The 17,243-nt window shown below is 46.2% G+C and overlaps 1 protein-coding gene across 1 annotated transcript in view; it reads left to right on the top strand.

The window, feature by feature from the left end:
* PKNOX2 (PBX/knotted 1 homeobox 2) overlaps positions 1-17,243 on the top strand; it is a 94,741-nt gene that overhangs the window by 47,624 nt on the left and 29,874 nt on the right. The window contains exons 2-3 of the mRNA XM_075173140.1: positions 10,997-11,148; positions 11,486-11,571. The gene's annotated coding sequence lies outside the window, so the exon portion shown is untranslated. The remainder of the gene's footprint in view (positions 1-10,996; positions 11,149-11,485; positions 11,572-17,243) is intronic.

Here is a 17,243-nt window from a genome sequence, read left to right on the forward strand (position 1 = left end):
AAGCAAAACACAGAGGAAAAACTGGAAGAAAAAAAGATCTTCCAGGGTTTTTTCCTTTTTGAAAACCTCCTGTATTTGAAATGCAAAATCACTTCCGAGTTTCTTATTCATTTTTCACCATTATTTTTTTTGGTTGCTTCTCTCCCTTCTTGCTGTGGTGGGGTTTCTTGGTTTGCAATTTCTCTTCCTGTGCCCCACTTTCATTTTGCTCCTCAAGTCCTGTAAAAGTTTGGGAAAGCTTTCATGTCTCCAAAGGGGAAATGCAACTGGGTTGCTCTGGTTGGATGCACCTTGTGTTTCCTCGCTCTCCAGCCCTTTTCTGGATGGAGGAAACCCTTTTATTTTCTCCTCTCCCCCATTCCCTTCTCCCCAGTAAATACAAGAAGGGTTTCTCCATCCAAACAGAGATGAGGAGACATCACAGGGTCATGGCTCTGTCACCAGATCCTTCCCTTTATCCCATCACAGGGCTTCGATTGAAACACCGTGTGAATAATTTAGGGACGTTTTGCATCTTTTATACCTCTGAACTTCCACTAAAAGGGGTTTTGAGATGCCGCTGCCTGCGAAATAGAGTCTGTAGGTGAAAACCCCCTCAATTTTGCATCAGCTAAAAGGGACGTGGATGGGGAGCAGGACTTTGCCAGGGAAACCTCTGAACGTGGGGAGGTTTAACGCATTGATTTCAGGGCTTAACACCGGAGGAAGGGTGTCTGCGGTGAGCGCAGCTTGGTCCCGGTATTTCCCTGCCTGGAAGCATTAGGAAAGTGGGGAGGTTTGGGAGTCATCAGGTAAATCGCTGGGGCGTGCTGCAGCTGGGGCAACGCTGCGTCTCACTGCACCGGGGGGTAAATCACAGTGGCTCACTGCTTTTGGGGGTAAATCATTGCGTCTCACTGCACCCGGGGTCAATCGCTGCAGCTCACTCCTTGGGGGGTAAATCACTGCGGCTCAGTGTATCTGGGGGTGAATCACTGCACCTCACTGCACCCAGGGGGTGCAACCCCAACTTCTTGCCCTGCTCCGAGCCCTCCCCATGTTACCGTTCCCCTTTTTTTTTTTTTTTATTGCAACTCGGTCGCTGGCTTTTCCTCACTATGGGGGTGTTTTGGGTCAAATCTTCCTGTTTTCAGACCTCTTCATTGCTTGAGGCTTTTAATAGGTTTACTGGGAGGAGGTGCAGCCTCGTTAGCAGCGTGCTAATGGGAGCACGCCTGCATCCCCCCCCGCTTTCGGATGCTCGCGGAGGACTTTTCCTTTCAGGGGCCTGCTGCATCCCGGGTCTGTGCGAGCAGCAACATGTGGGCTTTGGCAGGGCGTCTGCGTCAAGCTGCTGGAAAAGATTTTAAATTCCCGACTAATTTCTTTTCCGCGAAACAAATGAATCTTCAGAAGGGCCTTTCCTCACAGCTGCTAAGCCATTTAATTTATCTGAGTCATTTACAATTTGTGATGGGACTGTTAATAGCCTGATACGGGGATCAACATCACTTAGATGTGGGGGTTGGTTTCTTCTTTTTTTTTTTTTTTTTTCTTTTTTTTTTTTCGGCCTTTTGGGTTTTAATGTCTTTCTGGATTTGCCCCCAGAGGCACAAAGCTGTGTTTGGAAAACGTCAGCTCCGTCTCCCCAGCCCCTTTGTCATGCCGGGGCAGCTCGGGCTGAAAGCGCAAACCGCAGCCCACCCATGGGGACGTGCCGCCCTGCTACTACTTAACTGCTTCAAAGTACCTGTCTGTGATATGAAACATGCTGTAAAATGAATATATTCCAGATGTCCCTGTAAATTCCCCTCAGCTTCGCCATCCACCTGAAGGCGGCCGACGCAGCAAGGTTCCTCGGTCCCTGCTGCCTCGCTCGCTGCCCGAAGGAGCGGGATAATGGCTCATTTGGGGTTGCGGTTTGGGGGGGTGGCCATCACCAGACCAAGGTGATGCCCCCAGGTCCTGCCCAGTGCAGTGTGGGGTGAGGGATGCAGCCAGTGAGGGCCCAGGGGGTGATCACCCTCCTTGGGATTGGAGAAGGGGGGGGAAAGTCTCCATCCTGGGGTTTTGGGGGGATCTTCATCCTCGTGGCTGGAGGGGACCTCTCTCCTTGGAAGGTCTCCATTCTTAGGTTGGGGGATCTCCATCCTTGGAGTTTGGGGAATCTCCATCCTCAAGGTTGTGAGGGTCCTTGGGTTTTGGGCATCCACATCCTCAGGGTTTTGAGGCTCCTTGGGTTTTGAGGATCTACATCCTCAGGGTTGGGGGTCTCCATCCTTGGGTTTTGGAGATCTCTACCTGTGGGGTTGGGGGATCCCCATCCTTGCGGTTGGGAGGATTCCCATGCTTGACATTAGGAGGATCTCCATCCTTAGGTTTGTGGAGCTCCATCCTTGAGGCTGGGGCATCTTCACCTTCAGAGTTTAGGGGAGTTTCCATCTTTGGGTTAGGGGGATCTCCTTCCTTGGGGTTGGCAGATCTCCATCCTTGGTTATGGGGGATCTCCATCCTCAGAGATTCTCCATCCTCATAGTTGGGGGATCTCCATCCTTGAATGTTCTCCATCCTCAGGGTTGTGGGATCTCCACCCATGGAGGATCTCCGTCCTCCATCCTGGACGAAGCCAGGACCCACAACCTCCTCCATACCACAACACCCACCATGCTTAGGAGCCATGAGGGGTCTAGCCAAGCTCGTGCCCTTGGATGACTGCAGTTTGAGATGATGGGAACCTGCTCCGTGAGAAGAGCAGGTTCCTACCTTCTGGCCAGCTCAGCAACCATGACCTTAATTTATTTAAAAGTTCCACAGAGAACACATGGTGGGGGGGTGTGTTTGGTGTCGAATGGGGTATCTCCAGGAGACATGGGCAACAATTTCTTGGGTACCCTCCATATTGGTCCTGGTTGGCCAGGAGGAGCATAGAAAAGCTGGAATAACTGCGGTGTAGAAAGCGATGAAGTAGGTACAAAAGCTAAAATTACTATTCATTGCTAATATGTTGCATGGCACTAATTAATTTTTAAACAGCCTCACCGGGGACCTCATTGCTAAAACATGATGTTTTCTCCTCCGGCACCATAACTGTTAACTCAAAACAAAGCAGAAGAAAGGCAGAAAGGATGAGGAACCGCAATGTCCATCAGTCTGCATCCGAGCCGCCTGCTTGGAGGGGATTTGATTTCTCTGATGGCCAAATCCTGCCGCTGTGCCTGGGGGGGGACGGTCTGTTACACCCCTCCAAGGCGATTTTTCTGGGGGTGGAGAGTCAAATCCAGCTTCCCCGGCGTGCAGAAATGTTGCCTGGGCTGCGAGCACGCTGGGAGCGAAGGGAAAAGCTATTTTCGGCTCTGCTCTCACCTGTCTCACTTTACCCGAGCGTGGCTTTCCTGAATATTTTTAGCCGTGTTTTATTACCGGTCATGCAAGTCCCAAAGTAGGGGTGATTATTACCATTGCGCTCACTCAGACGTAAGTTATTTAATTCAGTCTTTGGGAGTGCTAAGAACAGACTTTCCTGAACGTTTTCATTTGTCGCTGTCATCTAGATCAACACCCAAATATATTTATTTGACATTTCCCATCACGCAATATATGGAGTATTGCTCCTAAAATGGCCAGAGCTGGAAATGCTTTATTTTCTATCTATGTTTACTTATTCTTTAATTATTCGGACACACTTTTCTCACCACCACCTTGAGTCCACCTATTAATTTCAGCCTTTTAAGTTTCATCTTCTCCAAAAGGAGGGGAATTTAGCAAGCTTCTGCAAAGCTATTTTTAAAAAAATGTCAAGTTCAGTGGTTTTATTTCCACCCCCCTCTTTACCTTTTTATTTTAAAATTAGGAAATTTGGTGGCTCAGGGCAAATCTTCCCTGCCGTTCTCCGGGGCTGATGGTACCAGGATCTGGCCTGAACCAGGTTGAGCGTAAAAAATTACAATTGCACCATTGCGATGATTTTTTTTGGCTGTTGGGGAGAGGCTTTGCCGTGTGCCGGTAGCAACCCCGGGGTCATGGAGGGCTGCGACGGAGGGGAGCACGCGCGCCCCCAGACGGGGTGATTTCTGTTTCCATATGGAAAAGGGATGTGGCATCTGGTTTCACTCCCAGCAGCTGGCAGCTTGAAGCCTGTGTTTTGCATGGTGCGGAGTAAAGAGAAAATAAAGTGTCGAATTGTTTGGCATTATCAAGGATTTCTGCTCCCCAGGACTCCTGCATAAAGAGATGGAAATTTTAGCTGCTGGAGCCAAGAAACACACAGAAGTATATGAATTTATTACATTTTATCTCATTCCCCTGCAAACAGCGCTGGAAATGTCAAAAGATCATCTATTGTTTCATCGCTTAGAAAGAATTTTTGTTTTCTAGTTGTAATTTCTTTGATGCATGGCTGTGGGGAAGGAAGAGAAATTGGAGCAGGGCTGCAGCAGGTTGAACGTGCAGGTTTGTCTGGCCGCGGAGCTACATGCATTTAAATTTCTCACATCCCGGGTTTTTAATTTAACAAATGTAATTAAGGCTGGGGTAGGTACTCGGATTATTCATTTACTCCAGATGGAAAAAATTAAATTGAATGCAAATTCCGTAATCAGACATGAAGTTGAGGATGTCGGACGTGATGGGGAAGTGTCAGCACATTAATCGGACCGCTTTCCCTAAACAGCACCCAAATCTAAGAGCCAGGGATTATTTGAATAATTGAGGTGGCATTTGATAAGATATCTGATTGCTGATATCTCCTTAAGACGGAGCCCTAATTGTAATTCTCCATCAAGAAGGATTAATCTGCGTAACAGGGTGTGCTGGGAATAGTGGTGTCAGGCTGCCTCCCCTGAATTTTGGTCTTTTGTCGAGGGCTGCCATGCCCAGGGAAGGTACCAAAGTGATTTATCGCTTCTCCTGTTACTTTATACGTGAGCCAGGAGGTCGTCAGGTAGCACGGCTCAGCGCCGGGGATCCAGGCATCCAAGGCTGCTCAAGTCCCAGCAGCGTTGCCCATGACCTTGGACATCGGGTCTGTATTTTGGAGGTACCTCCTGTCGTTGGAGAAAGATGCATCGTTGGATTTTGATGCAGCGTCCGTACTAAGGATTGCTTTTGTGTCCCTTCTTGGTGTCTTCAGGACACAATGAAACTCCTTTTTCCCTGTAAATGGAGACGAACTGTCCCAGCTTCAGCAGAAGACCTTGTTGGAGGACCATGACTCCAATCACAACACTGGTCATCTGATGGGACCCAACCTTGACGCTCTTCGAAAGCCGATGGGGGTCAATGGACATTGACTCCCAACTCAACCTTGGCTGGGGTAGCAAGAGGAGTTTCTACTTGATCTGGCAGCAGACACTTGGTTGTAATCATAGACAGCTTTTTTTTGCATTTCCAGAGCAGTTATGCATTCCCATAGGAGAAATAACATTTCTGTAGAGTCCTTTTCACTGACAGCAGCATTTGATCCTCTTGAAACCAGGCATGACAGGGTGTGGAGGTGGGGATGGACTTTGCTTCTTGAATCCCACACGCTGGGTGATATTAGAAAGGATTTAAAGTGGTGAAAATGCCAATTTAAAAAAAAAATCTATCCATGTTGAAGATCCAGACTTGTAAACAAATAATCATCGTGGTCTTTCTTTCTCATCTCTATCTAGCAGCAAATGAAAAAAGAAAAGGGAAAAAGAGATGAAAGAGGGCAAAGGGATAAAGCTTGAAAGATTTTTTTTTTTTTAGAGTATGAATATTTTGAAACAAAATGTAAATGTAATATGAAAAAAAAGTGTGTTGGGGAGAAAATATTCATAAGCCCTACTGCAATCATTGGGTTGCCCAGCAGTGAAGAGGGTGGATTATACTTCTCCTGTCTCTAAAGTAAAGCCAAATGTGGAGATTTTTTATTTCTTCTTTTTTTCCTACCATCCCACCTCCTCCTGTGGCTATGGGCTAATAGCCACTTCTGCTAAATGGGTGCGTTAATCCTCTCAGTGATGTGATTTTAGCCAAGCTCTGAGCAGTGCATTCGCAACCAGAAAGGCGAGATTTCCCCTCAAAAAACCCCCAACTTAAATCACTTGAGATAAGTTGGGCGTTATCTTAAGGTTGCAAATTGCTTGTTTGCTCCTCCAGCTGGAGCTGTTAATTCAGAACAATTAACGTGCCGTTTAAAACCTAGACGTAGCATATGGAGGCGATCCTGGGGAAAAGAGCCTGTTTGGGATGGAGAGCCCCAGCGTTTACAAAATCAGATGAATAACTCCAGTTTGTCTTTCTTTTGAGATCCTGGCAGGCGCTGTGGGGAATGACACGAATATCGGGGAGTTCATCTCCCCAAAAACCCGGTTGAACGCTAAGTTGAGTGATGCTCGAAGCAAGAGCCAACTGGGTCTCTAGACCCAACTAAAGCGCTGACGTTCATCGCTGGGATGAATTCATTGATGTGAAAGTGCTGTCACCACCCTGTCCATCCTTAAAATATTTCTTCTTGATGGAGAAATAATGAATCCTAACATGAATCCTGAAATAATGCCTGTTTTTTTTGACGAGGCCCCTTTGCAGTACCACGGAACACCACTCTGGGTCCATTAAAGAAGGGTCCATTAAAGCCTTTTTGCAGCATTGTTTCGGGTACCTGCCATCTATTTTCTCAGGTCGCCTTTTTTTTTGATGAAAGGTGAAGAACAAAAGCCTAAATCTGGAAATAAACACCAAAACCATTCCAGCAGTGGGTGAGCTCAACCTGCTTAAAATATTTCTGGGCCAAGGAGCAAAGAGGTGAGCTCCTTGCTTTTGCGCAAGGACATAAAGCACTCTCTTAGACTTTTATAAGATGCTGTGTGAAATACTGCAACAGTGGAAAATATTGCATTTTTGCAGCCCAGTGGTGGCTTACGGGATGGTCCATCCTTCTTTGCATCTCTGCATCCTTGCATCTGTACATCCATGCATCTGTACATCCATGCATCCTTGCATCTGTGCACCCTTGCATCAATGCATCTGTTCATCCATGCATCCTTGCAACCGTTCATCCATGCATCCCTCATTTTTGGTCATGTATCTCTGACCATAATTGCACACAAATTTTATTAAAAGCACCCAAGAATTTGTTTCTCACATGAAAAAACCCACAAATCCAAATATTTCCCCTTGAGCCTTTATAGGAATCAGCATGGCCCAGCACGCAGCAGCTTTTCACATCCCCCCAAAATGGTGGAAAAATGTGCTTTTCCGCCCCAAAGCTGGCACTAGGATTTTGGGTTTGGGGATCCCTGGGGCATAAGCCCCCTGAAACCTGTGTCCGCCCGAGCTGCGAAAGCCAAGCAGGTCGTCTTTAAGAGCTTTTTCTGCAAACCCTTTCCCGTTATTCCCCCATCCGAGGATGGATGGAGGCAGCATCGGCAAATCTGAATAACTAATCAGAGTCCTCATTAACCCCCCGCCGAGATGCTCAAACATTCACTTTGCTGTTTGTGAAGCAGGGAAAAAAAAAAAAAAGGGAAAAAGGGAAAAAAAAAAAACCCCACAACCCACCCTGCATTAAAATTGATGTGTTATTAATCCCACTGTTCCAGACCTCATGGGTACCGAATTTTCCTCCGTCTCGCCTGAGGCCGAACAGTATGGTGCCGCTTCTGCGGGGCACTTTGACTTTCCATTATTTATCGGCGCGGCGTAGTGAGGCCGCTTTTGTTCCCCGGGCCCAGATGTGCGCACATGTGCACGTCTGGGGGTGGGGGTGTCTGATATTTCCATACGTGCCCCCTTTGGTTAATGCAAATCGCCTATGGCAGGGCTCCACCGATGGACTCGTCTCTCCCGGACCGTGGCTTTGCTTCTGCAGAAATACAGAAATATTGTGTGCACATCTTAAATCTCCTCACTCTCTCTGAGCAAGGATGGAGTTAGTGCATCAGGAGGTTTAACTTGCAGGACTGGGGAGGTGGAAGGATGAAAATACCATATTGCACCTTCGAGCATCCCCACCTCGCAGCCCCAGCCCTTGCTCAGAGGCTGGAGATGCTGCAGAAGTTGCGCTCTGGGGGGAAAAACCCCAACAAATCAAAGGGGTTTTTGCAATGGTCCTCATTGCAGATGGTAGTGAGTGTTGCCAAAGCGCTTGGAGAGTTGGGATTGCCCCTTGGAGCTCCTTGAAGAGTTAAACTGAAATTTGAGCTTTGATTTCTGCCTTTATACTGGTTTTCACGCGTACAGGGTTTCTTCGGTTTTCCCCATGGCTGTAGGGTTGGGGGCCAGTACAGCTGGTGACGGACTCCTGAGCGTAGTGTGGGGTATAAAAATAATTCACAAAACCCAGCAGCGTCATTAGGGATTTCACCATTCATTGTTTCCACTTAAGTCAGAGGAGCTGGCGTTAAATTTACTAAAAAAATGATAGTCACAATTAAACAGCATTGATATGATGAGGTTGGAAGCATCATGATCTGCTCACATTGGAAACAAGGTGACACGCTGGGGAAAGCCTTCTTGCTTTAAAATCCTAGACTTTTTGCAAAAATTCTGGATTTTGTTTTGCTAAATGTCAGCTTTATTAGCATTCTCTTATACTTAATTAAATCTTTATTAACAGGGATGCCCTTGGCTTTTTGCAACCTGGGTACAGGCTGAGATCCCGGGGTGTTGGTTTCCCATCTCCACTGTTGGATGTTTTTAAGGTCGAGTAGATCAGGATTTAGGGCATTTCTGGGGATTGATTAGGGCATTTGGGGCGGATTGATGGCTTGTTGTTAATGGTGTCTCATTTATGACCCTCCGGCAGCTGCCCCATCCAACCTCGAGTGCCCAGAACACCACGTATCTTGCTGGCTTGCATCGCCCGTGGTGGAGCATCTTGAAGGAGGCATCTCCTCCATTCCCTTTCGCGTCGGGAGGACTTCAAAGGCCTCTGCTAAACTTCAAAGGATGCCTTTTGAAGTCACTAAAACTGTGTGCCGGCTCAAAAACACTTACCTCCCTCTACAAGGGTGTTCAGAGAGATGTCCCCGGTGGGGTTGGCTCTTGCTGCTCTTTGTGATGGGGACGAAAATGGCATCTTTTGTGCAGAAGCTGCTCAAGCCCGTATTTTTGTCCTACATGCATACAGCATCCAAGACCTCAGCCCTGATCACCTCCAAGGATGAAAATCAGTCTACCAGAGCTCTTTTAGCACTGGCAGAGCCTTATTTATCTCCTCCTTTTCCTCCACTCCTCACGTTTTCGCTCGGCGAGCCCAGATGACAAAAGTCTCTCCCACGAGAGAAAAAAGTCTTTGATGAAGGATGAAGGATTGCCTCAAAACATGAGCTTTTTCATCATGTTGTCAGGACAAATCCAATGCAAATCAAGTCCCAGGTCCTCGCTGCGTATTTGGCGTCAGCCTGTGCATGCTCTTCCAAGGCATGAGCCAGTAGGTTTTTTTTTTATTCCTGGTCATAAATATCCGTAAGGATATTTCATCTGCTGTAGCGGTGGAAGAGTTTTGGGCTCAAGCCCCTTCTGAGCATTTAGCATAACCCAGATGAGGTCTCTAAACCTCTCGGCAGGACCTACGCTTGCCCAAGAAGTCAAGAGGCATCTTGACCTTTCTCCCCTTTCACCAAGTTTTCCATGTTTGGGGGTTTCTGCCCCGTTTTGCCCTGAAATCACCCAGTTGCTTCCATATCTCTCCTTGAGCAACGGCCTCGGTGACGTCCAGGTTTCCAGAAATAGCACTTCGTATGCAAGCTTCCCCATATATCTCTGTCCTTGGGACCCATACTCCTGGCTGCGATGATGGATACAGTCTGTGAGGGCACAAAAATGGGAACGTTGTTATTGCAAGGGGTTTGGGATGGAATTAAAACCAGGGAAAACGATTCTCATGGATCTCCCAGACGGCCTCACCACGCGAGGCATAGCTCCCTGCAGGTGATGTATAGCAGAGATGAGTCCCTCAGCTGTGCCTTGGAGGTGTGAGGAGCTCTCTGGAGGTGGTGTGCATCATGGTAGATATATCAGATATATATTGGGGATCTGAGGAGCTCTCTAGAGGTGATGTGTATCTAGAGGTGCATATATCAGATGTATATTTGAATCTGAGCAGCTCAGCAGATCAAGGTGTATATATATATACTAGGCATATATCAACAATCTGAGGAGCTCTGTACCAGGTTATATATATCAAGGTAGATATATCAGATATATATCGGAGATCTGAGGAGCTCTCTAGAGGTGATGCATATCATGCTAGATGTATCAGATATATAATGGAGATTTGAGGAGCTCCAGTCAGGTGACATATACCAGAGATGTATATGTCAGATGTATATTGGTGAGGAGCTGTCTAGAGGTGATTTATATCAAGGTAGATATATCAGATGTACACTGAAGATCTGAGGAGCTCAACAGAGATTATGTGTATCAAGGGACATATATCAGACATATATTGGAGATCGGAGGAGCTCTCTACCAGGTGATATATATCAAGGTAGATATATCAGACGTATATCAGAGATCTCAGGTGATGTTTATCACCTAACATAGAGGTAATATCTGGAGGTGATGTATATATTGAGGGACATTTATCAGACGTATATTGGAGATCTGAGCGGCTTGCTAGAGGTGATGTATATTCAGAGATCTGAGGAATTTTCTCTCTTTTATTCCTTTTTTTTTCAGTCAAACACAAAACACCCCCACGGCCAAGCTGATCCTTGCTCAGCCCATCTTCATTTTTCCCACTGGATCTGTTTAGATGGGTCTAGAAATCCCAACCTCAGCCTGCGTAAAGGCCAGATCCTTGGTAGATGCAGCAGCATCTCTAACATCTGTGTGGACTTTTGCTTATTAAATAACAGCTGGGAGCTCCCCTGTTTTTCAGTTAATGGCTCTTCCCTAGTTCGCGCCGTCTGAGCCCGAGTGTAAAAGCACATTTACACTCAAGCAAAGATTATAATTAACCAGGGGGATGGCGACAGCCAGCGCGAAACGGGGGCACGGCCAACGGCAATGCTGTTTCATTGCTTTTTCCCTTTTTTCTCCTTTTCAGACCCGGATTGTACCGCTAACCCTCAGTGAGATCCCGTGCCAGGGATTCGCCGCCCTCCAGGAGCTGAAAAGGACAGGACGGGACTGTGTCGCCCTTCATCCTTTGCGGATAGACCGGCAACGAGCACGCCTTCGTTTTCTGGACACATCTCGGTTCGACCTCTAAAAATCTGATTTTTTTTTTTGTCCTTCCTTGGAGACGTTCAAACCGGCCCAGGCAAAACCCGGGGGGGTTTTGATTTAGCTCGGCCATCAGCCCTGCTTTCACCTCCAAGGGGATATTCCCACCTAAGTTTTCCTTGATTCCTCCTATTTTCCCCACTACCCTGCAAAAAAAGTGCATTAAGAGCGGACTTGCCCACCGTGGCTTCGCTGACGCCGCCAAGAGACCTCCCCTAGTGCAGAAAGCTTCATCCTCTGCTTAATAGTTCTCCTTCTCGTTTCATCATTTTCTCTCAATATTCAAATATTTCATCCTTTGCTTTCCCAGGTTGTGATCCCTACCCAGAAAATCTTGTTTTTCGGGGCGGTGGGAGGACGCTTGCAGGGCAACGGCTCCCGAGCACCCCCCAAACGGTAAGGCTGCTTCGCTTTATATTAATTAGGCAATTATATATATTAATCGAGCGGGATGTGGTGAGTCATGACCCCAGTGGGGCTTTCTTTGGGGGAATTTCTGCTCTTTTCTGGTACATGCAAATTATATCACCCCCTCCCTAAATGCAGTGAGCATTTCGGGGGGGGGAAGTATACTTTTTTGCTGTGTTTTCTGTTGTTTTTTAGAAATCAGGGTGTGCAGCGAGTCTTGATTTAAAGCTTACGTGTTGATAACATGTTGTTAAGAGCCCTACAAGCCATAGGCAGCCTGGCGGAAAACACAGATTTTTTTTTTTTAAAAATACCCTGAAATATGGGCTGTTATCACTGCAAAATTTTGGCACATCAGTAGGATGTGGAGAAATGGCCACCAGCTAAAAATAACTGAAACGTGGAGCTTAAAATAAGATGTACGTGAAACCGAGGGTCTCGCAGTCCTTTAGTCAACCCCGATCGCTAAAATGAGAGCTTGACGGAGTGACAAATGTGCCCGATCTCTGCCAAAACCGTAGGCACCCGGCAGGTGACAAAAAAAATAAAACCCTGTTGGCTGCAGCTTTACTCCTAAAGGAGCAAAGGGAAATCTTTGGTCACTGAAAATGGAGGTGCCACCTTCAATTTGTGCAAAAGTGCCTGATTTCTTTCTAAACCGGTGATGTTTAGGATGGGGGCATCTCAGGGGAAAACCCAAAAGCGATTTTTTGTTCTTCCATCCCGAAGCGAAGCTTCATTCGCTCCATGGCACAGCAGAGCATCTTTTCTTTGAGTCTTGCCTCCTCGGAAAGTCCCTTTTAATAAACAGCAACCAATTATTTCCCCTAGGCTGTCCTTTCAGCCCTGATTCTTGCCGGTGACCTTCCCTCGGCCAAAAAAACCCCCAGGATTAAGGATGTGATGAAGCGGCTGAATTTCTCATTAGTCCAGATCAGGCTCTGGTTTTGCCCCGTTTCTAGTAAAGGTGCAGGTTGGGCTCACCTTGAAATCACTTCTCTGGTGGGTTTGTGGGAGCTTGGGGTCACCACAAGGACTTCTTTTTGGGGAGATCCTCCCTGTCTTGTTGCCCTCTTTCCAATCAGTATTTTGATGAGAGCTGCCCAGCGCTTGGGTGGAAGGGCTCGGTGCCCTGTGATGTACTTTGGGCACATTGGGTTGTTCCCGTTGGAGGAAACTGAGCCCATGGAGGACACGAGCATGTGTCTGTGGAGGACAAGCACAACCTGGCCTGGGAAGCATCTCCAGCAAGAAGACCAAACCCAACCTATTCAACGAATTGTGCCAACAAGGTCCAAACACGTCCTGCTAAAGGCACGGAAAGACATGATGATGGGTGTCCACCTAATTACCTTCTGGAACAGAAGGCTGGCATTGCTCTAAGTGGCTAATGGTAGAAATTATCTATCCTGAGGACACCTTGTGAGAAATAACTTGGTTCCCCTTGGCCTTTTCCACCTTGTACGTGGTTCCCTCCATTTTCCAGGCACCAAAGCATTTCAGCTTTTCTCCTCCTGAAGCCCGTATGTCCAGAGAGATGCACCTCCAAGGCCAGGTTGTACCTTTTGTCACTGTGTAAAAAGAGTTGCAAAAAAATTTGGCACATCTGTCTCACACCGTAAACTCTTCCCAGTCCTTTTTTGTCCCCAATTTCCTCGTTGTGTTGAGTTCGGACCAGGCTGAACATATCTTAGGATCTACCATTCAGAGTAAACGGATAAGACAGTGTAATTAAGCATGATTAAAGGAGTTCAAAACTATTTGTAACTCTTTAGCTAGCTGGAGCTTGTATAAATCACCGCGTCACATCTCAAACCTCTCTTTCGTCATTGAGGCTGGAAATCTGGCAAAAAAATTGCTTTCAAATGGGCGAATGAAAGATGTTTAAATTGAGGCAATTAATCTAGCGGCTCACATCGCAATCTTTGGTGTCTTGGCTCAGGCTTGGATGGGGACAATTCTCTGCCGATACCAGGAAGCCTGGCAGGAAAACCTTTTTTTTGGTCTTCTGGTTTGTAGAGTCATTTCTCATTGGGAATTTTACATTTTAAAAGGAAATTCAGCGGGGAGGTAAGACTGGGAGGAGCCAGAGAGCTGCAAGAGAGGGATGCGAAGCGGAAACTCGGCGAGTTGGGAGCTCTGATTTATCTGCCATATGGGAAAGAGGAAAACAGCCGGCTCCAGAGGGATTTCTTTCCCTCTCCCGAAGGGAAAATTTGCAAGCGTGTTAGCAGGATATATCAAGAAATGAGGCAGATTTAAGGGAGGAGAGACTTTTATTGGGTGTGCTGTGGCATTGCTCTGTTTTCGGGGCTTTCCCATGGGTGGGGAAATCTTTGCACGCTCCTGTGCACGTCTCGCCCGTGTTTCTGCAATTGGGTTAGGTCTGCTGTTTTTAGCCCGATTTCTGCAAGCCCAGCAAAAAGCAGGTTTCCATTTAGACCAAATCCTGCAAGCCCACCAAAAAGCAGATTTCCATTTGTGTTTACCCAGCGCAATTACTCGTGCAGGTGTTGGGAGATTTGCATGAAGCCTGCGGGCTTTGATTTGCAAAATAAACACCCCAAAAAGGCATTATTAAAAATCGCATTGTTGCTCATAGGGTGTTTATGGGCTGCAGCGATGGTTGGAAAAAGTTATTGCATAGTTTGTGGTGGGATCTTTGCTGGAATCATTTGCCCGTCCATGTTGAGGTTGCGGGTGGGTTTTGCACCGGGTTGGCCTGATTTGCACTTTGCAATACTTGTGCTGGCTGAGAAATTGGTGAAGGACTTCAGTTGTCAGTTTGGAATGGCAAAAATGTGGCTGATGGTTACATTTTTGCTGAGCCAGACTGTTTTTAAGCGTGTTCCTTCTCAGCTGCCCATCCTCGAAGCAAAAGCTCTGACGTCTCCTTTGCTGGTGGCACAGAAGCAGTGCAAAACCCACAAATCTCTCATTTTCCCGGCACCTCGTTCATCTCAGACCCATACTTAAGCCTCTTCTTCCAGCCCATCTCTCCAAACTTCATCACGTTTATTCACCGTCATCTTCTTTGTCCTCTGAGAAGCTCCTCTGAACCTGGCTGAGACCTTGGGGATGAGACCTTGCCATTGCAGGACTGGCATGGGATTGAGATTTGGTGTTTGCATGATGGAAATGTGGGTGCTCAGCGATTCCTCTCTCATGGGATTAGCAGGTTGTGATGGAAAATGAAGTGTGCAAGGCAAGGTTTGAAAGCGTCGGGCAAGATTTTGATCATAAATTATTCACAGTTAATTGCTCACAGCAAAGAACTGTTGGAAAATTAATCCACTCCTTGTTTTTTCCAAGCACTCTCAAGGCAATCAGAAACTTTTCCTGGACAATCCGTGTCCGGCAAGAGGAAGTTTGCGCATTTTTTGGGTTCCTCAGCTACGTTTCACTTCAAAGCTTTTCGATTTGCCCTCTGAAAAAATTCACAATTTGCTCTTTTGGGAACTTTTGCTGGGCCGGGGGCTGGATTGCAGAAAATGCAAGTATTTTCAGGTTACTTTGAAGAAGCTTCTTTGATGTTTCCCTGCACCGGTTTGTTTTGGAAGGTGCTTTAATGGTCTCCCTCTATAAAAATAACACTTTAAAATGTATGTAGGTATCTCAGCTCTCCACTTAAAAAAAAAGAACAAAGTTGTTTAATGCTGCTGTTCAAGGTACATTAACCTTGTCTACTAAAGCTCTGACTGGCTCTTGCAGGTTTTATTCTCGTGTTTATGTTGCAGAGATATCCCTGGAGCCTTTTAGGGATGGGTATCTTCGGAGAGGAGAGAAATATTTAGCAGTAATTGTTGTTCTTATCAGAAATTCACTGTAGCAGCTCCCCCCTTTCTATGGAGCTGGAGTTGGGAGGAGGATTTGCAAATATTAAATAAATAAACACCAATATTAAATAACTGAATGCTGTTTTCCCCTGCACGCAGAAGAGACGTCCCATCCGGTGACAAACCGAACCGGTGCTTGGCAAGAGCTTTTTGGTATTGTCTGACATAGCGTTTCCCTCTCCCGTTCACCCCAGTGCTTATACATTGACCGAGAGCTTTTTTAGGAGAAAAGTAGAAAAGGGGTTTGCTCTAGTCCAGGGTTTATCCTGCAGAAGTATCAGATCTCCATCTGCTTTAGCTCGTGGTTGTAGCAGAAGCGCAGACTTGATTCGTCCTTTTTTATTGGGAAATAACTTGATAACTGGATGCTGGGAAGGGTACGAAGGTCAGCATTTAGGGAACCAGCATCGTGACTGAGAGCAAACCTCCTGGGTTTGGATATAGGAAATTTGGCTACGAAATATTCCTAAAAAAATTAAAAATATTTGGTGGTATTTCTTGCACAAACACTCCTGATATCCCCAGATGAGGCATCACACGAGCCCGCTTGGAAGCAACCTTGAACGTGAGGAATGACCGAGAACGGGTGATGTCTTGAAAAATGGGATTCTTCCCCATTTTCTACCATTTAATAGCATTCAGTTTGTTTTTAATGAGCTCAGGGTGGCATAAGGGGGTTTCTTCAATAGCTTGTGAAAACCTGGTGTTCATCTTTCAGGGTAATGGATGAATTTTGGTAAAAACAAGCAAAAAGGGTGAAGGTTGGTAAGTAGAAATGAGATGTTCAAGAGTAAGAGGGTCGCTCTCGATTCACTTTATGGCCAACGAGGAGTCGGCATCACCTGCCGAGGGTGAACCTGTCCTCGCTGGCAGTTCAGAGCGAGATGTATCGTCCTCTGGAGGTGCCTCTCCCTTCCCCCTCAGCTGTATTTCTTCATTTTAACTTAGATATATGCATATAATGAATGCATATATCATAAACTTCAGCATGCACAAGTGAAGATGGTGGCATAAAAAACTTGCAGCCCACTGCGGAGGGAGCATGACTAACACGGCGTCATTGCAAATCCCAAAGCATCCCCTCTTAAAAAAAAAAACACCCTTTAGAAAAAGCAATCTTCCCTTAATACGGAAAAATACCTTCTCATGGCTGGAAAAACATCCTTAGGTATCTCTAATAATTTTGAAACTTTGGGTAGAGAAGAGGAAATGCCTGAAAAGCTGATTCTCTGATTTCTCACCTTGAATCCTCTGTTATCAATTGCATGTTTTGCGGGGGGGGAGAAGCTGCTGAATGAGCTAGAAAAAACGATCCCCATCTTCCCATTGATTTGGAAACAAGAGTTGCACCTTGCAAAGCTAATATTAACATTCTCCGCTGAAAACGATAACGTGGAGTCCAACAATGTGATTTTTTGTTTTGCATTCAGCTCTACTTCTAGTAGGGTTTTACGGCTGTTTTATTAATCAAGGAGATCATATTCACCTGGGGGGTGGTGGACGACTGTCTGCAATACTTTGATTTTTTAGATGTTTTAAGGCATCAGTGACCATGCTGGAAAAAAAAAAAAACAGCTTCTCAACTTAGTCTTTAATTATTTTTATTTGAAAGAGGAGGTAATATATTGCTGGCAAAAAAGCAGCCTATAAATCTGAGACTCTTTTAGGTAGACGCAAGCTCTTTGGGAAATACATTTTCAACTTAATGGCAATATTTCAGCGATAGCTGAAATAATTTTATTTCGTAAGGAAATTTAGGATACTTTGATCTCAGGTTGCTGCCAAAACCTAAAGTACTGCCGCTTCCGGAAATGAAAGAGCCTT

Source organism: Calonectris borealis, chromosome 24 (genome assembly GCF_964195595.1).
Source record: "Calonectris borealis chromosome 24, bCalBor7.hap1.2, whole genome shotgun sequence".
NCBI lineage: Eukaryota > Metazoa > Chordata > Aves > Procellariiformes > Procellariidae > Calonectris > Calonectris borealis.